This window comes from Corvus cornix, chromosome 7 (genome assembly GCF_000738735.6).
Source record: "Corvus cornix cornix isolate S_Up_H32 chromosome 7, ASM73873v5, whole genome shotgun sequence".
Lineage (NCBI taxonomy): Eukaryota > Metazoa > Chordata > Aves > Passeriformes > Corvidae > Corvus > Corvus cornix.
The window spans coordinates 3,304,840-3,325,599 of record NC_046337.1 but is presented as its reverse complement, the minus strand read 5'-3'; the positions used below and the strand labels follow the sequence as shown (position 1 = coordinate 3,325,599).

Sequence of the window (20,760 nt, the reverse complement as noted above, 5' to 3'; positions counted from 1 at the left end):
CATCTGAGATTTTCGGAGTTTGTAAAGACTTTCAGATTTACCAATTCATCATCTCTTGTCTCCATCTAATTATTACAAATCTGTTGCCTCTAAATATTTGTTGCTGCTGGATATTGACTCATGTCCTGCCCTAGCTTTGTTCAAAGTATCTATCCCATTTTACAGTAAACAATCAAGAAAACATAAAACAGATTAAACTGTGATAAATGCCAAATGCAGGAAAATATCCTACTGAAAACTATGAGAATTCTTCATGCTTCTCTGCCTTCATTTTTTTCATTGATAAAATGAATCTATTCACATTCACTTCTCCTATGACTTTTTTTTTTTTGGTAGCAAACAGTCTAAGCCTGGACCTGCTGATGGCTTGTTCATGTCCTTTCTCCTTGTAGGGAGATGATGACTGAAATTTGGGAGGAGGTTTTGTTCTGGTCCTGCACAGGACACCCCCAATAATCCCACCCAATGCAACGGAGAGCATTATCGAAAGGTAGGAGAAAAATTTTAGAGGTTTTATTTTTCTGTTGACCAGCATCAAGCAGCAGATGAAGACGAATGTCACATTTATCCTTGTGCCTAGAAGAGCAATACAAATGACTATTCAGCATTTCAGTTATCATTATTTTTTTTCCTTCATGCTCAAAGGGTCTTTTTTAAGAGCCTTTCCCATGCTCTCATTTGGATTGTGACTCTAGGATTTATTTGATAGCTGATTAAATGCTTTGTGTTTTGTTGGTATGGACTCAGTGATATTTAGCAAGCAGCATGTAGCTTAAAAGACAAAGATTTTGAATTTTCTGGGTATTTGACTGATTTCAATGAGGATAGGTCTTCATCACGAGTCTGTTAGTATTGCCACGGCTTCACAAGCTGGATAGGAGCAGTTTGAATGTTCATACAAAGCAATAAAAAAAAAAATTACTCACTTTTTTTAGCAATGGTATTTGTCCATTTCTGCATTCCTGGAAAAAAAAAGTCTATAAGTAGCTCTTTTAGGAATGACTTTTGGTCTAGTTGTTATTTAGTGATAACATCAAATGCTTTTTATTTTTCCAAAATGCAAAATTAATGCTGCATTATTCTACTAGTGCTATTCCTGCAATGAAACAGAATCTCATCAAATCAAACTTTTTGGTCAGGAAGATTAAAGGAGAAGGCAGAGGGACAAACTTTCCTGTGAGTGTTGAGTTAGATGATCCATTGGCCTCAAAGAAATTGGGATTTACACTAGTGTAATCAAACCCAGAACTTCTCACGTGGATTTTCTATAGATTTTTGTTAATTCTTAAAACGTGGAATGATAATAATCCTCCTGTTCCTAAGGATTCTCTATCTACAATCCCCGTGGCAGTCATGTTACACTGGACTGAAGAGGTGTGGCTTGCATTGCCCATGTGGAAGTTCTAGGATAACTGCAGCTGGAATGAGCAGAGACACGCTCATTAATATATAAACTACTGTAACTATGCCTTGCGCTTCCTAGAAATTTCCTGCCTGCATCTTTAAGGAGAAGCCCAAGTTATTCAGAAAAAATATCTTTGTCAGTGCTTTGCTTTGGTTTGCAGTTGCAAAAATGTGCTTTTTCAAAATTCAGTGTATCAGTGCAGAAGAAACCTGTTGGTGCTCCATGTCTTTGGAAAAAAGGGTTGTGTCTAAGTCATTGGTGGGGTGTTACTGCATCCAGCCACCATCCTGGGCATCCACCAAATTTTGGTGAGACCATCTTGCTGCCGGCCCCCACCCTACCCCGCAGCCTCTGAGACATTCCTACAGCCGCTTTCCAGAGAAATCCCACGCCGGCAGGGTGACTCACATCAGAAGACATTCCAGAAAGAAGAATAATTATGCCGTTGCTGGAATTGATGTAATGGTGTTTTTCAGGATGCTTTAATAGACATGAGTGATGTTTTGGCAGGCAATCGAAATAACCCTGGATATCTGATTGCATTACTGACTGCTACCAAGGACATCTCTGGGGAAAGGGACATTACTTAAGGTACTTTCTCCGTATTTTTAACTTGCTGGAGCTAAGTTTTAGCGCAGTATAGGGCCCTTTTTCAGAAGACAGACATATTGGAGAGCTTAACCAAGACATATAACAAACCAAACTCTAAACATATACAGATTCCAAGAGACAGGCCTGTGTAAACAACATCATAATTCCCTGGGTTATGTGCTGTTTAAAATAACATTCAGCTATGCATTCACCTCAAAAGATTGCCACTTAACGGCGTTGTTTCTTTTTGTAATCTTTATTGTTTAGGTTTATTATGGCTCTCCTTTTTTCCCCCTTTAGAAAACATAAACAATTCCCTTGTTTGCCCTGCGAGCGGGATCCCTGTGTCCTGGCAGCGCCTCCTCTGTGCCATGGCCGGCCGAAAAGATAACAGCTAAGGACTGTGTTGAGCCTTCTCCCAGAAGTAAGTTTATTCTCCCTGCTCATATGTGTTTTACTACCATGTTCCTGAGGATGGTGTTTCTTGTTATTAATGATTACTACCAGTGTTTAAAGACATCGGTTGGAATCCTCTTGTTTAACACACACACGATACCGCTGAGGCCTTCATTTAGGCCGTATATTAAAAAATGACAATAAAAGAAGCCCTGCACACTGATGTCCCCGGGTTGTTTTGCAGAGCCCTGTCGTTTAGCTGCTCTCTGCAGGTAAATAGGTCTTTTTCTTGGTCTGGCACGTTGATAAGCCTTCACACTTGGCTGGGCTCGAGGTGCGTTTGTGCAAAGGCAGATTGTTTTAGTTAACATAATCAGTGAACTCACTGTTCTACCTGGATGTCTGGGAGAATTGCCAAGAGATTTCCCAACGTTTCAATCAGAGGCAGGGGCTATAAAGCTGTCAGTTTTCTTGTAGGCCAATTTGCCTTTGCCATGGTTCTAACGTTGTCCTCATTTATAAAGAAATCAGCCCAGGCCTTTTGGGGTAATATTTTATGCTGGTTTCAATTTGAAGAAGAATGATTTCTTCTTCTTTCTTCTTCCTTTTCTTTTTTTACTTTTTATTGTAGAGATGCATTTTTAAAAGCCATTTCCTGACATAGGGAAATGCCCCACTTTAAGATTCTGATACAATAGTAATTAAAAAAGGGATTAAATAATTGATTAATACTCCATTTTTGTTCCCAGCAGTGGAGCCGAGCTCCTTTCACATATTGTACCAGCCTCAAGTAAATCTGTTCTTAAACAAAGAAATGAAGCTACTTAGGTCAAATGTTCAGAGTGATCTTGGTCTGCCTACTAATTAGAATCAGAGATATGTTAAACTACCTGAAAATAATTCACTTTCACGGGGAAAAAAAGTATACCTACAAGTTTATGGTTTGCAGGTCATTGTCATCTACCCTACTTCCACCTACCGCAATAAATTCCCATGAAATATCTACTACTGAGTACTGAACTTGGGGATTTCTTTTTCCCAAGCCTTCAGTATTTACCACCTTGTGCCAGATTATGTCATGTAACCTTCAACAGTGTTGTGACTTTTTTTAGTGGATGGCATGCATGGAGCAGGGGACCACATCCGCTTGAAATTTCTTTGATGTTCCCAACAGGAAGTTTTTCAGGATTTGGCCAGTTGGATGTTTTTCAAGTATTTTATCATGTTCAGGGCCTAGGACAGCTGTTGGCTATTTTTGCAAGCTGATGATGAGAAAGGTGGAGACGTTCATTCTGCTTTGCAATGCCTCCAGCTGCAGGGAGTGGTGGTGGCAAGGGTGATGCTGAGTGCATGGTCCTGTGTCAGCCTGCAGGACAGGTACATGGTGCCATCAAACACATTTTGCAAGATCGTCCCCAGTAGGTCCATAATTTTGAAGTTTTGGGTTCCTGAGGGTCAGTGCGTCAAGAACTTGATGCAATGAAGCAGGAGGATGGTCACCCTGGGAGATAGGAGAGATGGGGTAAGTTCAGGTTGAACACTGGGGTTGTTCAGTCTGGAGAAGTCTCCAAGGAGATCCTAAAGCACTGTCCAGTACCTAAAGGTGGTACAACTGAGTAGTAGAGCTGGAGAGGGACTCTTTACAAGGGCCTGGAGTAACAGAACAAGGGCCTGGAGTGACAGAACAAGGAGGAGTGTCTTCAGACTGCAAGAGAGGCAGTTTAGATGGGATATTAGGAAGAAATGCCTCCCTGTGAGGGTAGTGAAGCCCTGGCACAGGTCGCTCAGAGAAGCTGTGCCTGCCCCATCCCTGAAAATGTTAAAGGCCAGGCTGGATGGGGCCTGAGAATCCTGGTCTAATGGGAAATATCCCTGCCCATGGCAGGCAGGCTTGGAATGAGATGGTCTTTAAGGGTTGGGTCCCTTCCAAGCCAAACCATTCTGGGATTCTACAATCACCTGTCATGGGAGGATTTCGCTCCTACCAGGAGCATATCAAGGCTTGATAAATTCACCTGTCGGAGGCTTCACACAGCTGATTTATTTGCCAAGACAGGTGGAGAGCTGCCCAGGCTTATCTCTGAGCAAAGCGGAATGAGAAGAGGCACATTAAAGAAGTTCTGCCTCTGATTGCAAAGACAAGAGCGCGACTGTTACAGCGCCGCAAATTAGCAGACGGTTTTAAACCAGCTCCCAAGCACTGAAATTAAAAGCACTTAATACAGGAATCATATTCTCTAGCTAAGGCACAACGGGACTCTGGTGAATTTAGTTTATAATGCTTCCGTGTTGTAACAGAAATTTGTCTTTTTGAGGCAATCAGGGGAGCCGCATTACAGCAGGACTTGCAAAGATTCGTGTTGGCGTCTGGTGGTAGCAAATGCATTAACTCTTTCATGTGAAACTCCTCTGCCAGTGCCATGGTTCCTTCTGTGCTGAGTTCAGTGGACCTCTGAGAAATAGCGTTCAGTTCCAGGTGAATAAGAGATAGGTAACAAAATCTGCCACACGTTCATTTCTTGAAGAGAAAAAAGGATTTTATAAAGGAATTCTATGTTGGACTGTTTCCTCTTGGAGTAATTGCAAATTTAACAATTAAGCAAGTCAGCCTTTGGTGTTGTGGCTCAGCCACCAACCATATCCATGAACATTTAAATCAAGAATGCAATTTTTGGAGGATTATTATTGTCAAGAAGAAATAAAATTGTCCTATATTAATTAACATTTTCCTTATGCAAAGTGATATAGACATATAGGCATAGAACCCCAGAATGGTTTGGGTTGGAAGGGGCCTTAAAGATCCTTTCATTCCACTCCCTGTCATGGTCAGGGGCACCTTCCCCTATCCCAGGTTGCTCCAAGCCCTGTCCAAGCTGGCCTTGGACAGTTCCAGGGATTCAGAGGCAGCCACAGCTTCTCCGGGCAACTTGTGCCAGGGCCTCACTGCCCACACAGAGAAAAATTTCTTCCTAATATCCAATCTAAACCTATTCTTTTTCAGTCTGAAGACACTCCCCCTTGTTCTGTCACTCCAAACCCTTGTAAGCAGTCTGTCTCCATCTTTCTTGTCAGGTCCCTCCAGGTACTGGAAGGCCACAATCAGGTCACCCCAAAACCTTCTCTTCTTCAGGCTGAAGAATCCCAATTCTCTCAGCCTTTCCTCATAGGAGAGACTGTCAGCCTTTTTTCCCTTTCTCTCAAACGTTGGCAAACACACCACAATACCCCGCATTGTAATGAGATAGCAGAGGAGCTGGCTGCCATGCTCATTACTGTTTCATTACTTGGTGATCAGGAGAGCTTTTTTCCATCAGTGCCTGATTTCTGTGTTATCAGGAAAAGGGCAAGATCTTTGATGTTTTGTAACATTCTTCAGCGCTACTAGAAAACTTGTTGTTTTCTTCCTTTTCAAGGATAAATCAGTGGTTTATAATTGATCTATAGCAGATCTTTCAGATTTAACCTAGGGTCATGTATAAAATATTAAATAGAGCCATTATAGGGGCTATGCTTTTTTAAAAAAACTGTATGGGTGTTAGCCTTTACATCCTAGACAAACTCCAACTCGGGTAATTAATTTTTTTCCTACATTCATTTTCCATGCAATTTTAATTGGGTACAATATTTTTCACTTCCTGTACAAAGCAATAGTGCATTTTCCTGTGCTGTGAAAGAGTTAATACATGCTGAGCTGGAGGTTGCTGCACTTCAGTAGTAAGTGAATCTGCTACGTATGTTTGAAGAAACCAGCACAGAAAAATGCCAAATCCTCTTGAAATAAGGTACCAAATTTGTCAGATGTTTTGGCATGCTGTAAAAGTTTAAAATTACATTAGTGGCATCCAAGTTATCACACACATATCCTGAAAAGCAGATTTTTTGTAGTGTTCAAATATTCAGCATGCGGCTCATCAGATTGCGTTAACCACCACTACAAAAGGGAAAGGAATCAATACGTATGTAAATGTAATTCTGGTTTAAAAATCTATTTTGGGTTTTACTGTTGCCATGCTAAAAGGCATTGTAAACTGCAACAGACCCATTTCCTACGGGTTGGCTTCCCTCTGCCACCGGAGCAAGTGGAGCACGTGGCTCTCCAGAAGAGGAGAGCAGTGAAATGAGGGCTGGTGTTAATCATTTCCAGGAGATCTTGTTCCACGTTGAGGAGGTGCCTAGAGATGTAACATGTTCGAGAGGTTTTCCTGGACTTTGGAAATCACATAGATTGTTTAAACATTTATTATGGATTGCATAGCATGGGCAAAACATACTTTGGTTTTTGGATTAGGCAACAAATGTTGTCATTAACACCAGACTCTGTCTGATTTAAGAAATCTGAGTCAGTTATCTGAGGCTGTGAGATCCATTAGCAAATTTTTCTCCATCTGTAGAAGATCATACAGGTCACCTAGAATTATATTTTCTATTTTTCTAATCTGGAAGATGCAACCCGATTCAAAATGTTCACAAAGTCTGAAGTTATATGTACAAAAAAGAGCAGACAAATAACATTTTCCCCAAGCAGTGGTCCTTGAAGTTGTTTACATTCATCTATATCAATAAAATCAAAAGCCGGGTGTTCTTCCTCATTCTCTCCTTTGTACATTGTATTTGTTTCCTTTGAAATGAGTTGGCACTGAAGAGAATAATGATTGAAATCCCAAAGGTGACAGAATCTGACCCTGACAAGGGCTGAGAAGTTTGTCCGAGCACAGCAAGGGAGTGAGACCCGGGAAGCGCTCAGGGGACAACAGTCACCCCAAGAGTGAAGTGCAGAAGGGTGTGGCAAGGATGGGAGCTGCCCTTGGGTAGCCCCAAAAGATGTTAATTGCTCCAAGATGACATTTCCCCTATTAAAATTTGCTCACTGTGATGCCAGGTACAGAAACCTCAAAAAAAAATCTTCACAAAAGCAAAGAACGTGAGGGGAGTTTTGGATTGGTTTGCTAACAGATGCCTGGGGGGATCAGAAAGGCCATGTGGACAGACATAAGGATTTAAACCAATTTAGGAGATAAAGAGGAGGTGAGAGAAGGCAGAGGTGAGACAGAACAGAGGCTGCCTGGTTAAGTAGTGGGGTTAGGGAGAAAGAGTCCTGGCTCATGAAGGTACCTCATTGAAGGAGAGGTTCACTCCCAGTCCTCCAACAAAGCATTTGCCCACAGTGCAGTTTTGCCCAGGAATTCATATTAAAACGCAAAGCATTTTGTAGAAACAAAATCTCAGTGAAGAAACTTTTGTGCATTAAGTACAGGCATGTTATCAACAGGGAAAGTTATTCATAAAAATATGATCAGAGAATATTCTGCCTTTTAAATTCATCATTGAATAGCCACGGTGGAGTTTTGGTTTGTTCATGCTGAGCACCCAAAGAGAGGTCCTCCAGAATATTTGAGGATAATCTGTGGGGATTTTTGCTTCATCTGTACCTTTCCTCTTGGAATGTAGTTTTCTTGCTGTAATCTGAGCGCCACTTTAGGTCAGTCAGAAATATTTATTACTTTATTAGAGGGAACTACCTTTACTGCTCCTGCAGCAAGGTTTTTGGGAATCAGCCCAAAACCATCATGAGGAATGCTGTGCTTTGTGGACTAAAGCAATGTAAATGCAATTATACACAATTATGCAATTTTATCCTTGTGTTTAAGACAGTAACAAACATTCTAGCTTTATGGGGGCTTCGTGTGCTCTTGCAGCTCAGTGATGCATTATGGCACATGCCAGCACACTGTGAAATGCCACACCATGGCACATGACACCGAGTTCCCCAGGAGTGTTCAGGAGATGGTTTGGTGTGGAGAGCAGCTGTGCAGAGCTGTACACTGTTGGTCTTTCAATATCAATATTCCCATGTGGAAATGAGTGAGGAGATCCACTGTTTTCAGGTGACTCTGGGAGGACAGCAAGAAATAGGTCTGTGTTATCTCCAGGTTCGCATTGGTATAGAAAAGTATTAGAGAGAGGAATGTTCAGTACCCAGTAAAGAGAAAGGGAAACTCTGTGTCCTCAGGATCTCCCTTTTCTCCCCACATGATTTGCAAGTGGAGTAAAGGCAATGCAGCAAGGAGGGGGCTGATGATTTCTCATCTCATGCTTTTACCACTGGGATATATTTCCTCTTTATCTTTCCCCTCCCTCTACCCCAAATGCCAGACAATGATGCTTCTTTCCTCATTCTCTTTTGAAACATTGATGTAGAAGTTTTGGAAAACAAAAATTTTTAATATGAAGCAATAGCCCCGTAGAACTCATTAAATATAACATTTATTTTTTTCTCTCCATTTTTATTTGGAACTAAAAATATTTATTTCCACTTCTATTGCTGTATCCCATCTCCAAATTTACAATCTTTCAACTACTCTATGACTCCATTGTGACTCTATCCAATGATTAATGTGGGATTAATAACTTTGTCCAGTGAATGTTGGTGTAAAGGAGTGACTGCTGCTGACTGTGCCCCTGTTAATGACATGTTTCTATTGGTTTGGAGAGCAAATTATTGTGTGCCTCACCTACTCAGAAACAGCTGTTCCAAGGAAAGACAGAGTATTAGACTGTATCTTCAGGAACAATCTGTTTTCTGTCTGTAATTAATATGTTCCGGATTGTTTGGCTACTTTGGTCAGTGCATCACAAACTGGGCTATTATGCTCAAAGCTACTTTTGGGACATCCAGTAATAGCTTCTTCTGAAAGCATTGAGAGCAACCCCTGTAAATCACTGTGGGTTTGAGTAAGTATCCAGCTTTGCCTAAACCATGCCAGGTTTCTGTAAGAAGTGATGAGCTATCACTGGGTAAAAAAAAAAAAAGTATCCTTGATTCACACCTCGCTGGTATAAATCCTGCTCCAATTTTAAAAGCACCTTGTTATAACAGTGTTGGACAGAGGAATTCTTGAGGCTAGGTGACATTTGCAGCCTATGATACTGGTGTATCTGTGCTGTGTATCCATCAACATTTGGCATTTAAGAAAATCTGCTCATCCTCGCATCGCCTGTTAAACACTCACTCTATTAGCAAAAAAAAAAAAAAAAGAGGAAAGTGAAAAAGAAGAAAATAATCCTCTTTGCATTTGAGTTTTAACAAGCAAAAAAGGGGTCAGTGTGACCACAACAGTGTGAAATCAGCCCCAAATGACCTCAGGAACATGTACACCTTGAAGCCAAAGGTGGGTTAAAATGACTTATTTTTTGTCCACGAATTCATGCTGGAATAACTTGCTCTCTTTAGTGTGCACAGCTGTATTATCCCGGGGCAGTTTTTGGCTTGGTGTGAATTTACACATCTGTCAGATCGCTTGGAGATCCATAGGCAAGATGTAGACCTCGGGAACATTGTGTGGATTTGGGATGTTTCCTGTAGGAGCTGGGAAGCGATGAAGAACGAAAGGCTCGCCTTCTCTCCTCCCTACCCATCACCCTCCGCTCCAAGGAACAGGACAAAAGCATGTCTGTTCACAGGTGATTTTAGGCTCTGCTTCAAGATTTCATTCTTAATTCAAACCCACATTTTTTAGTTCAGAACTGCTAATTTAAAACTGCTTGTGCAGTCCCTCCAGTTTATTCCAAATAGCGGTCCCCAAGGGGTGTTTAAATCTGTGTTAAGCACCAGAGGTTTGTCTGTTTTTTTGGAAGCATAAACTGAGCATCAAACTATGAATACTGAAAGCTAATCTAGGGATTCAACCATGGATCAAATTCCTTTTCTTCTCCTAGTTTCTTTTCTCTTCATGAAAGGAGATGATGGTCTCTCCTCCAGGTAAAAGGTAATAGGACAAGAGGAAATGGCCTCAAATTGTGCCAGGGGATGTTTAGGTTGGACATTAGGGAAGATTGCTTCACCAAAAGCATTGTCATGCCCTGGCACAGCTGCCCAGGGCAGTAGTGGAGTACCCATCCCTGGAGGGATTTAAAAGCCATGTGGATGTGGCACTTGGGGACATGGTTAATAGTGGGCTTGACAGTGCTGGGGGAATGGCTGGACTCGATAAACTTAGAGGTCTTTCCTAACCTAAATGATTCTATAATTTTATTCTATAATTATATATTTCTTTAGTCATTTCTATCTTGTCTTTTTTCCTGCACTACCGTTCACAGTTGCTCAGCTCCCTAATTTTCTCTGTCTTCCAAACCAAGGGAATTTCCCCTGATTTCTCAAGGCACTCTGCTTTATGCATGATCCTGATTTCATCTCCAGAGCTCTTCAAACCTTCCAGTGCTGTGCCATGGCCTGAGCTGGAGCCTTGCAACCACTCGATTCCTGCACCTGCCTCTGCTACCAGCTTCCCAGGTGTCCTTTGGAATATTCTAATTTATTCCCTATATGGTGCTTTTACACCACTCTGGCCTCTAACTTACATCTGAAATTGCTGCCATGTATTTTAATGTATAATGAATTTTGAGATGCAGTTTCTCTGCTACATAAAATACAGTTGCATCGTTCATGAAGCAAAATATTTTTTTAATTCATATCCCTGGGATAAGCCAAAAAAACATAATTTTTCTTTAATTTTTATAGAGGGAGAGTAAACACAGTAGAGCTGGAGAGGGTTTTCTTGTTTGCAGAGCCCCATTGCAGCGTTTGGGGCTGTGTCGAGTGTGTTGGTGAAGCGAGAGGCGAGGCGGATGTGCTCGCTTGGATTGGTTTTGGGGGAGGTTGTGCGTAGCTTGCAGTGGAGCTGGCACAGCTTCCAGGCCTGGGGTTAAGTTGCTCAGTTTGGTTCAATTGGTAATTAATAAGAGCGATGGCCAATTTGACTTTATACCATGTGTCTGTCTGTGTGGAACCTGGCACACGCAATCCTCCTTCCTACCCAGCATGATGGTCAGTGTATTTTTCGGCATTCTGGGAACTGGGAAGCGTATGGAGTATTTGGTGAAGGGGAATAATCCTTCTGGCCCCTGACACAGGTTTAAAATGGTGGTTAAATGTGACTTTCAAAACATTTCTGGAGTGCTGTTGTAGGCTCACCTCCGACAGCTTCCAGATTTCAGCAGACAGGTCCCTCACAGTTTCAGGGCAGCATCACAGCAGTTGGGTTGTCTTGTAAACCCAGAAGGGGCCACCAACATTTTGGTGCAAGACTTCCCCCCACACCCCTCCAAAGAGGAACATCTGCTCCTTAGCATGCTGCTCATTTCCATGGCAGGACTCCAGTTGCTCTTCCAACGCGGAGCTCGGCAATAGTAGTGCTGGTGTCTGAGCTCTGGAACAAACCAAGTGGTTTGCGTGTGCTTTTGTGTGCCATGAGTTATTTCTACTGTGTGCTTATTTATAATAATGGGCATTCATTATTATGAGGGAGCTTTTTTTGCTCAGGAATCATCACAGTACACACTGTAAATGCATCTTGACAATAGTTTGCGTTTGTAGATTATGGACTCATAATACGTATTTATTTGTGTGTATAAAACCGTAATACCAAATGCATAGTAAAAAAAAAAAAAAAAAGAAAGAAAACCAACCCAAAAACAAACCTTAGGAAATTACATGAACAGTAGTTCCATTTAAAATATCATATCTTGGCCAATTTTGTTATGTCCAAATATCCTAGTCACATTGTAGACTAACAGCCTGCCAAATTTCACTTAAAAGCACAGCCAATTTTTAAGTTACAGAAGCACAAAGAGCAGTGGAATGTTCTTTTTTAGGACTCCTCTAACTTAAACAAAAATTATAAGGTTTTTATTGTTTTGCTTAAATCCAAGGGAAAAAAAATTTGCTGCAACTCAGCCTGAATCTCACTGCAGAGTTCAGCATTTGGCTGTCCTACACGAGCAGAGTGTGCTACTTAAAACAAGTTGATTTGCTCCTTAGAAGTTCAAAGCCCATGCAAAAGCAAATCTATTAGTAAATATGAGGCAGTCAGAGGAATTTTTATTAATGGAATCTAGCTTTATTTATTTATTCCCACCCCCCCTCCAAGCAGAGCAGTTCTCCCATTGGACTATTAACTAGAGATATTTTCCCTGCTGACTGCTGCTCTGAATTGGGGTCTTTTTAGAGGCTTTATCTTGCTCTTTTCAGATTGTAACAGGATACACTGTCTCACTCCCAGTGCAATAAAGAGAAAGTTTAAAATAACCTGAAGTAAGAAACACTGACTTTTTTTTTTTTGCTCCTAGCAGTGATGATCAGGAACTAGTATTAAAATACCTTACAGGAAAGAAAATAATATTCAAATTGTGGACATAACCCCAAATGTTGCATGAAAGAATTGTGATTGTGGGGTGGGTTGTTTTTTTTTTTAATTTTAACTAAGGTTTTGTTGTCAGGAAGGAAAAAACCTCACTTTTAAGATTTCTCATCTAAATACTAAAAATCATTTTCCACTGGCATCAAAGGAACAAATGCATGGATTCATTAGAATAATTACAAGAAAAAAAAAAAAAAAAAAGAGGAAAATGGAACCAGTGTGTTAAAATCTCCATTTTAGCTCTGTATACTGCCTGCCATGCGGGGGGAAAACAGTTAATTAGGACAGCAAAAGACAGCACAGACCGAAAATGTGCTGTGTGACAAAGGTGGCAGAACTCGCCAAAGATTCGGATTGAAGGAGGAAGTTACAACCACCCCTGTAAAATGGCTTAAAAAATAATGAATACATGTACTAAAAAAATTTTTAAAACGTATCTTTAAAAGCCCCCCTAGCAATCCCCCACCACTTGGTTAGGATATTTCCGAAAGGTTACGGCTGTAAAATAGTATTTATTTCTCTGTGCTGCGCAGGCGGCTGCTGCTCCCTCGGCGCTCCCTGCGCCGCCTCCAGCCCCGCGCCCCGATCCCATTCCCGTTCCTTATTCCCAGAGCAGCTCCCAGCCCGCGTGGCCAATCGGGGCGGCAGCGCCGGCCCAGGACCGAGCTTGGTGCTGAGCTCCAAATGTGATTCCAGCCCTGACAGGGGGATTATAGGAAACAGATGACTTACGCTTCTAATTTGTGGCCTTAAATTGCAAACAGAATTTCAGGAGTCGAGCGGAGTAATAAATGGCAATAGAGAAAGCCACACACAGCCAAATCAGTATGTGGTGGTTGTAGGTTAAACTAAATAGGAAGAGACAGGTTATGATGGTTTAGTGTATTACAGAGAAGAAAGTCTTAAATTACTGGTGCTGAGAGGTATTGCGCTGTGGCAGACAGTATTGCATTGTGTAGTCTGCAGATATCACAAGCAGAACAATAAAAAAGCAGGTTTAGCATAAAACCTGTTGCTGGACAAATCTTTTTTTCCTTCCCCTCGAAATGGAAGCGGTGTTTTATGTTTGTTTTGACCTTAACTATATGCTTGCCCCTTAACATCTGTTTTCTACTGTTGCAGTTTTTCACACCAAATTAACTGTCAGGGCTTCAGATAAAATAAAGTTGAAAATACCTCCAAATTTTTTTTTTTTGGTGGCTTTCAAGACTAGAAGAGTGTCCTGTTACTCTTCCCGTCCTTATCTCCCACAGGCATAAAATATATTCTGCTAAACATTTTCAAACTGTTAAAAATTAGAGTGGCAGATTTTAAACTTTCTTCCTTCTTTTTTTCCTCCCCTTTTTGCTGATGGCATCTCTGCCAGCCGCTGCTTTTTGTGCAGTGGCATCAGAGTGTGTTTTGAGGAGGTTTTTGCTCTTTCCCGCTGGATCTGCTGACTTCTTTTGTTATCATTTGTAGCTCCTGGTTCTGAAAAGCTTTGGCGTGTTTATTTAATGATGATTTGTATCAAAAGCTTGCTCCACGGTGTTAATTGGTGCATGCTCCTTGTAAGCCTTAAATGATAAAGATATATTCTTAGACCCCAGAGTGGTTTCAGCTCTGATATGCCAGTGACTAATGTGGGATTTGCTTTTTTTTTCATCCAGTACAAGAGGGAAGGAGAGATGAGGAATATGCTTAAAGGTCTGGAGGAATAGCTGGTACCACAAAGGCATATGTCAATTGTTAGTATTTCTTAAGCCTCTTAATTTGAAGATGTATTTTTTAAAATGAAATGAGTCTTGTCTTTAACAATATGTGATCTCTGGAGCCTCTGGAAGCTGTTAGAAAAACATTCCCATTACACACTGAGTAACGTGCCAGTATTATCCTACCATCCAGATAATATTGCCCTAAAATGACAACTGGCCAGACCTCCAAAGAGCATTAACTCAAAGGTTTAAAACAAGAGAGGAGAAATAAACCTTTGGCTCCCCGGTGCTTTGCATTCCTGTGCTGTGCAGGACCCTAATCTGTGCAACCTGTAGTCTCCATCCTGGTGATTTCCCACTCGAAGGAACCCTTTAGTGATTCAGGGCATTGTATCGGGGCCAGCTTTGACGTTTCATTCCAGGCAGCGGAGCCTGCCTGCATTTGAATGAACATAACTGTTATTATTGCAAAATGATTATTGTTTTAAGCGGGTCTTTTGATTATCATTGAAAATGACTGGCTAAATACATTTTGATTAATCACTTGCAAAAATTATGCTTGTTAGAGCTGTTTTATATTCTCAGTCGCTGTGCTCTCACTGTAGGTTGTAGCTATTTCTTTACAGCTGAAGATTTTTTCCCTTTAAGTCACCTGGTGAGAAAGGAAAACAAATCTTAGTTGAAAGCTTTTGTCTGTGAGACAGACTCCTCTTTTCATCCCTATGTCCTTTAAAAAAATGCTCAATTATTGTCTGTGCCATGGAGGAAAGAATGGGGCCTACACAGGACCTGAACCTTTTCAGACAGGAGATGGCTTTTGTTTTTGCACCCCATCAACACTGCTCACCTAATTAAATCTGATATCTCTGGCTGAAGCAAAATGATTTGTTAATAGTTCTTTGGGAATTTCCTTAATGAGTTTAGATGTCTTTTGTATGGTACATGTGGGGGTATTTTGCAAATGGAGCTGAAAAAGAAGAAAAAAAAAAAGAAAGAAAAATGGGGCAAAGAGAGAGGAGAAAGAGCACCAAAGCGAGGAGCAAGGTGTGGGCTGACGGCGGGTCCTGGTGGGCTGCCGCCAGTCATTAGCCGGGAACACGCGGCAGCGGTGCCGGGGAAGAGCCCTCCCCATCCCACACAGCCAGGGACATCTGTCAGGGACTCGGATATTACACCTTGATCAGGCCGAGACAGTGACACCATTTTCTTTAACAAACACCAGCAGCTTTTCTTTCTCCTTTATTTTAACATTTCTCAGGGGTTGGATTCCCTTTCTTCTCCTGCTCTGCTGAGAGTAAAAGGAGCTTGTTAACTTGCTTAGATATTTTGACTGCTGATGCACTTTGGCCACTTGCCTGTGGTAACAGTGTCAAAGCATTACTTGGGATAATTGCTATATTTGCAGTCTGAAGAGTGCTCTGACTTAGTGTTCAAGCTGCTGAATAAAAAAGAAATTGTCATTTTGGAAGAAATCTGTGAATTACCCTCCCAGTTAAAAAAGCGCACAATTTTCAAAATGTCTTTTCCCCTTGTGTTCAAGCATAATGTTATTCAGATAATTAACATTTTAATAACTCGCTTAAAATATGAGAGCGGCTTAAAAGGCTCTGGTTTCAGTAGGGTTTTGTTTTGTTTTTATTTTTAGCTTTGGGGATTAACCACTATGGGGCTCTATTTCTTCATTCTGTGCATACCCAAAAGTACCCACTGGTCCATAAAAACACCGTGAGCTTCCAGCTTGGGCTTTTCAAAGGATGCAGGATCCAGCTCAGAGTTTTCACCAAGTTTACTTGTCTTCCTAGTTTCACACTTTGAACTAATACTGTAAAATACCAGTGTTCTTGTAATTATGAAATAACTGGCATATTAAAAATATTAGTTAGGTTGTCAATTGTGGCTCAAGCCATACAGTATATGGATAGCCCATGACAATTTTTTGATGGCCCTTCATTTAGTAACTATGTGAATGATTTATAGGTGCTCTTATGACATCCATTTTCCACGTGGAAGTCGAGACTATAATGGAACTTAATTGTATGAATGCTCCATAAGAAATGGCACCTTTAAACGATATTTGTTACGCATTACACCTTTCTGAAAGGTTTGTGTGTCCCACTTGTTGTGCAATCTTTTTCTTTGAGAGATTAGAACAGATACCATGGACAGGCTTTGGTCTAGGAGAAAGTCCAGATTTCTTCTAGACTCACTGGATGTCCTTGAGCTTCCCCTGATCCACCTCCAGTGGAGGCACATGGCAGGATCTGGTTGGGACAAGGGGTTTCAATCCAAGGACCGTGGATTCCAGATCAAGTCAACACTGCCACCAGCAGCTCAGGGCAAAGGCAGGAGAAGATGAGCCAAGCACACGTTGCTTCTTGTGGCCCCTTTATTGTCAAGTTCGCCCCAAAACTCTAAAACAGAAAGTAAAGAGAACAGAATGATATATTCTGATAGTCGGAATTGTGCTTCAAATCCTACTTATCTGGATTCACACTTTTAAAATTGCACTGGATCACGGTATCACAGCACCCAGGCAATTGTTGAATCATGGAATCCCACAATGGTTTGGTTGGAAGGAACCTTGAAAACCATCTTGTTACAACCCTCTTGCCAAGGACAAGGCCACCTTCCAATGGACCAGCTTGCTCCAAGCCTGGCCTTGAACACTTCCAGGGATGGGGAGTTTAGCAGGCTAAACCTGCTGGGAAATCCATCATTTAATATAATCTAAAGGACATCCAGCAGGAGAAACAGAACGATGAAAGGCTTGAGTGAACCTTTCCAATGCCCATCCTCAAGGCCAAGTTAATCAGTCTAGAAATTACTGGTTATCATCAGCCCTGCCGCTGATCCTCGCTTACCTGTGTTCAGTTTCAGTCCTGTTACATCTGGCTCCTGTCGTTTTATGGCACACTGATAAAAAGCTATTGATTCAATCAAAATTATGCAGCCAGGACAGTGCTTGGCCCCAGGAAATCTTGCAGGGAAGCACCTAGCAAAATTACTCATCCTGCATTTTTTCTGTTGCTCGTGGGCTTCAGCACTTGCCCACTCTAATGCAAAGTGAAGCATACTTTGTTCTACTGCCTCCAGATACCTTGTGTGGCTGCCTGATGCACTCTGATGTGCACTTCACCTGGCATTTGGAAGTATTTATTTAACACAGGCACGATTACTTCTCTTGCAGTGTTAATTCTGAAAAACGCTGAGCTCTTCCAAAAAGTGCTGATTGCTCTCCTGACAGACAAGGTGGCAAAGGGGAAAGGTGCAGGGTCCCAGATGATGTGGCCCGAGGCTGTTGGTGGGGAGGGTTTAATGTGCATGACAAATTTGCTGCTAACAAAATTGTTCAGGGGCCAGATTTTACTCTGGGTTATGTGGATTTGAATTTGCAGCGCTTCCAGAGGGTTCATCTGTTACTGGAAATTTCAAAGGTGGGGTAGGTCAGAATCTGCCTGTGTTTTGGGGTGTATTCTGCTCAGGGAGAGAAACACTGCCCATTTTAACTCTTTCTTTACTTAATTATTCCTTTATACTTACCTTTTTCCTTTTAAAAGAGCTCTTTTCATTTTAGTTTTTTTAAATTTCAATTGCCTATCCTGATAATTTATAAACTACTTCTGTATTAAAAAATAAAAGCAAACCAAAACTACCCCATTAAAAGAAAAAACAAAAAACAAACCACCCTTCCAAACACAAAAATCCCCAAAGTTGAATAGTATGAAAGCAAAGCTCCTTTCTGTTCGGGTAGGATCACCAGGGCTGGGATAAGCCCCTTGCAATATTATACATATTTGAAATATGAGAGCTATTGTTTTGAAGCTTTACTATGTTATTGTCCTGCTTGTCTGAGTAAGAAGCGTGTATCTCTGGTGGATGGAGGTTAGCTAAGTAAGTCATGCATAGATGGAATTTATTAAGTTTGCATGGTAGTGACAGCTGTGAGTGGGAACAGTAACTCTGAACGTGCCAGGGCTGAGAAAGGGAAGGAATTTTCAAATGTGTCTTAAAGGAAAATGGTGGGGTAATGGTGAGAGCTCTTCTAATCACTCCATCTCATTACCAAGGGAGAAAGTCACCGAAATTATTTTTAAAGTGTAATAGTCTGGCAGAGAGCTGCCTTTGGGCAAGCTCACCAGGCAGATGAGGACAGGGGAGAGTCGGGTTCTGTTGAGAACCACTGAAAATCGTCAGTTTAATACAAATCCATTCAAAAGGAGTTATAAATATACATCAGTGCAATGTAGGAACTAGTTAAGTTATCTGTTAAATTGGCTAAAAATGTTTTTTAAATATAGAATTCACCCCCAAATCACTTCCTAACCATCTCATCTTCAGGAGCTTCTCGTGGAAACACTTTTTTTCCCTTTCTTTATTTTGCATTCCCTCCCTGCCTCCTGAGATGAAACTCACCTTTGCTGCTGGATCATTAAAATGGCAGCTGTCACTTAGAGGGAGACAAATTCCAGTTGCTGGGGCTGATCCTGGCAGGGCTGTGTATGCAGAGAAAGGTCAGCCTGGCTTGTGAGAGCCAGGGATGGGCTGCCTGGGGAGCAGAGCAGACCCAGGCAGGGACAGAGGAGAAACGGTGGAAAAGGGGAAAATATTTATTAATGACACACCTGATATTAAGCCAGCTCATCCTGCTGGTTTATTGCTGTGGTTGTGGTGAATCAGACAAGCAACAGAACCTGTCTGGAGCAGGGATGTTCCAACCCAAAAATAGCGAGAGGAGCTATCTCCTGCCTCCCAATGCTGCCTGGAGCAGCTCCAGGGCAGAACATCCTGACACGGCTTTTTAATGCCCCTTTGAAACCCAAGATCCATCTCTGGCACCTGTGGGGCTACCAAAACGTGAGGTGATCCCTCTGCGCCTCCTTTGCCACCCCTTTGTGCCCTTCCTCCTCTTGCTGCACCTGGCTGCACCTGGGAGCCCATCCCTGTACATTGTACATATCAGAAATGCCACAGGATGGGCAAAACCTTTTCATGTGGTTTAAGTATAAATCTGACCAGCAGAACACGACGTCTGCCCTGTTTTTTTAAAACAGGTTTGCTTGTCCCTTTTGTTTGATATTATATATATTTTTAAAACAACCCTTCCTCTTCATAGCTCTCAGCACCATTCAGATTTTTTTTTCAGGCAGATTAAAATTAATTCTAATTTTAGAGAGCTCTTTAGGTGGCATCTTTTAATTTTCACCTTTTCCAGGGCTTTTGTTGCAGCCTAAAAATGAGTTTACGGTAGGTTAAATCCATGTTTTTAATGAAGCACTTCTTGCTCTCTGCTTTTTTTTTGTTGTTAGACCACATAGGATATGTTCTGTTGATGTGTGGGGACTTATGATTAGATGAGAATTTACCTCTGAGGAAGCTCAGATTATCACACATAAAGCATCAGAAATAGAGAAATGATGTGCACAACCATGAAAAAAACAATGGATCTTATCTTTAGTTTTTTTCCTAATCACCCTCCAGCATCACTACAGCAGTTAAGTTGCCTCAGGGCTCGCTAGGATTTATAGTTTATTATAACATTGATAAGAGCAGCTGAGCGAGCAGTGAACTGGATGTTTGGTAAATATTAGTTTGAATTCGTGGCAGAATTTTGATCCGGCGTGTTCACAGTCCTCCTGCATTTATGAAGTTCACTGCAAAATTGCACTGCATTGACTAGTTTGGCAAATTTTGTGTGTGTGTGTGATTTTTGCCTGAGCAAGGAACTAGCCCGTGTAGATCAAACAGCTCTCGCTGTGGCTGGAAACACAGTTTGAAGTTGACGTTCTGTCTGTCACATGAATTCCATATTTCACTTAATAAGCTATGCAAATGGTGGATTTCATGTTTGGCTTTTTTGTAGTGTTGACTTTGAGTTTTGAATAACATCCAGGCTTAATAGTTTGATTAGTGAAATTAGAGAATAATTGGGAAGAGCAAATCATTGCTTTTGTGATCTGTTGGTGAATCATTTAGATGAAACTGTTCCCTGTGCCTCGTTTCCTTGTCTTATATTTTGACACTTGATGCCACATCATTCAGGGATTACCCTGAGGAGCTTTCTCTTCCTTTGCAGGGAAGTAAAACAACCCCCCCCACATACAGTGGGAAGCCCAGGGCTGAGTGGGAATACCAGCACTACCTTAATGCTACCTAATGGATGTCACCTCCGTGGATTTATGAATCCCACTGCATCTAAATAATGGAGGAGAAGTGATGCAATACCCTTCACCCCTTGTTCTTTGTGGCTTGCTGGCACTGGGGTCTGAAAGTAGCTTCTTCTCATCCGAATTCTCTGTTTGATGGGAATTTTAGCATTCATATTTTTTTCTAGATTTGTCAATTAAGAAATTCTGGGTTAGACTGTTTTAAAGAAGGAGATGAAGTAATGCAGGAGCTAAACCAAAATTTTAAGTCCACACTTTTTTCCTCTTAAGTAACTAATGAAGACCTGTTATAAACCCCACTGTGAAACACACGG

General features: G+C 41.4%; 1 long non-coding RNA gene across 1 annotated transcript in view; it reads left to right on the top strand.

Moving 5' to 3' along the window:
• The first annotated feature begins 343 nt into the window (after positions 1 to 343).
• The window catches only part of LOC120410273, a 70,528-nt gene continuing 50,111 nt past the window's right edge, over positions 344 to 20,760 (top strand). Inside the window, exons 1-2 of the long non-coding RNA XR_005602308.1 lie at positions 344 to 490; positions 2,297 to 2,420. This is a non-coding gene — a long non-coding RNA (uncharacterized LOC120410273). The remainder of the gene's footprint in view (positions 491 to 2,296; positions 2,421 to 20,760) is intronic.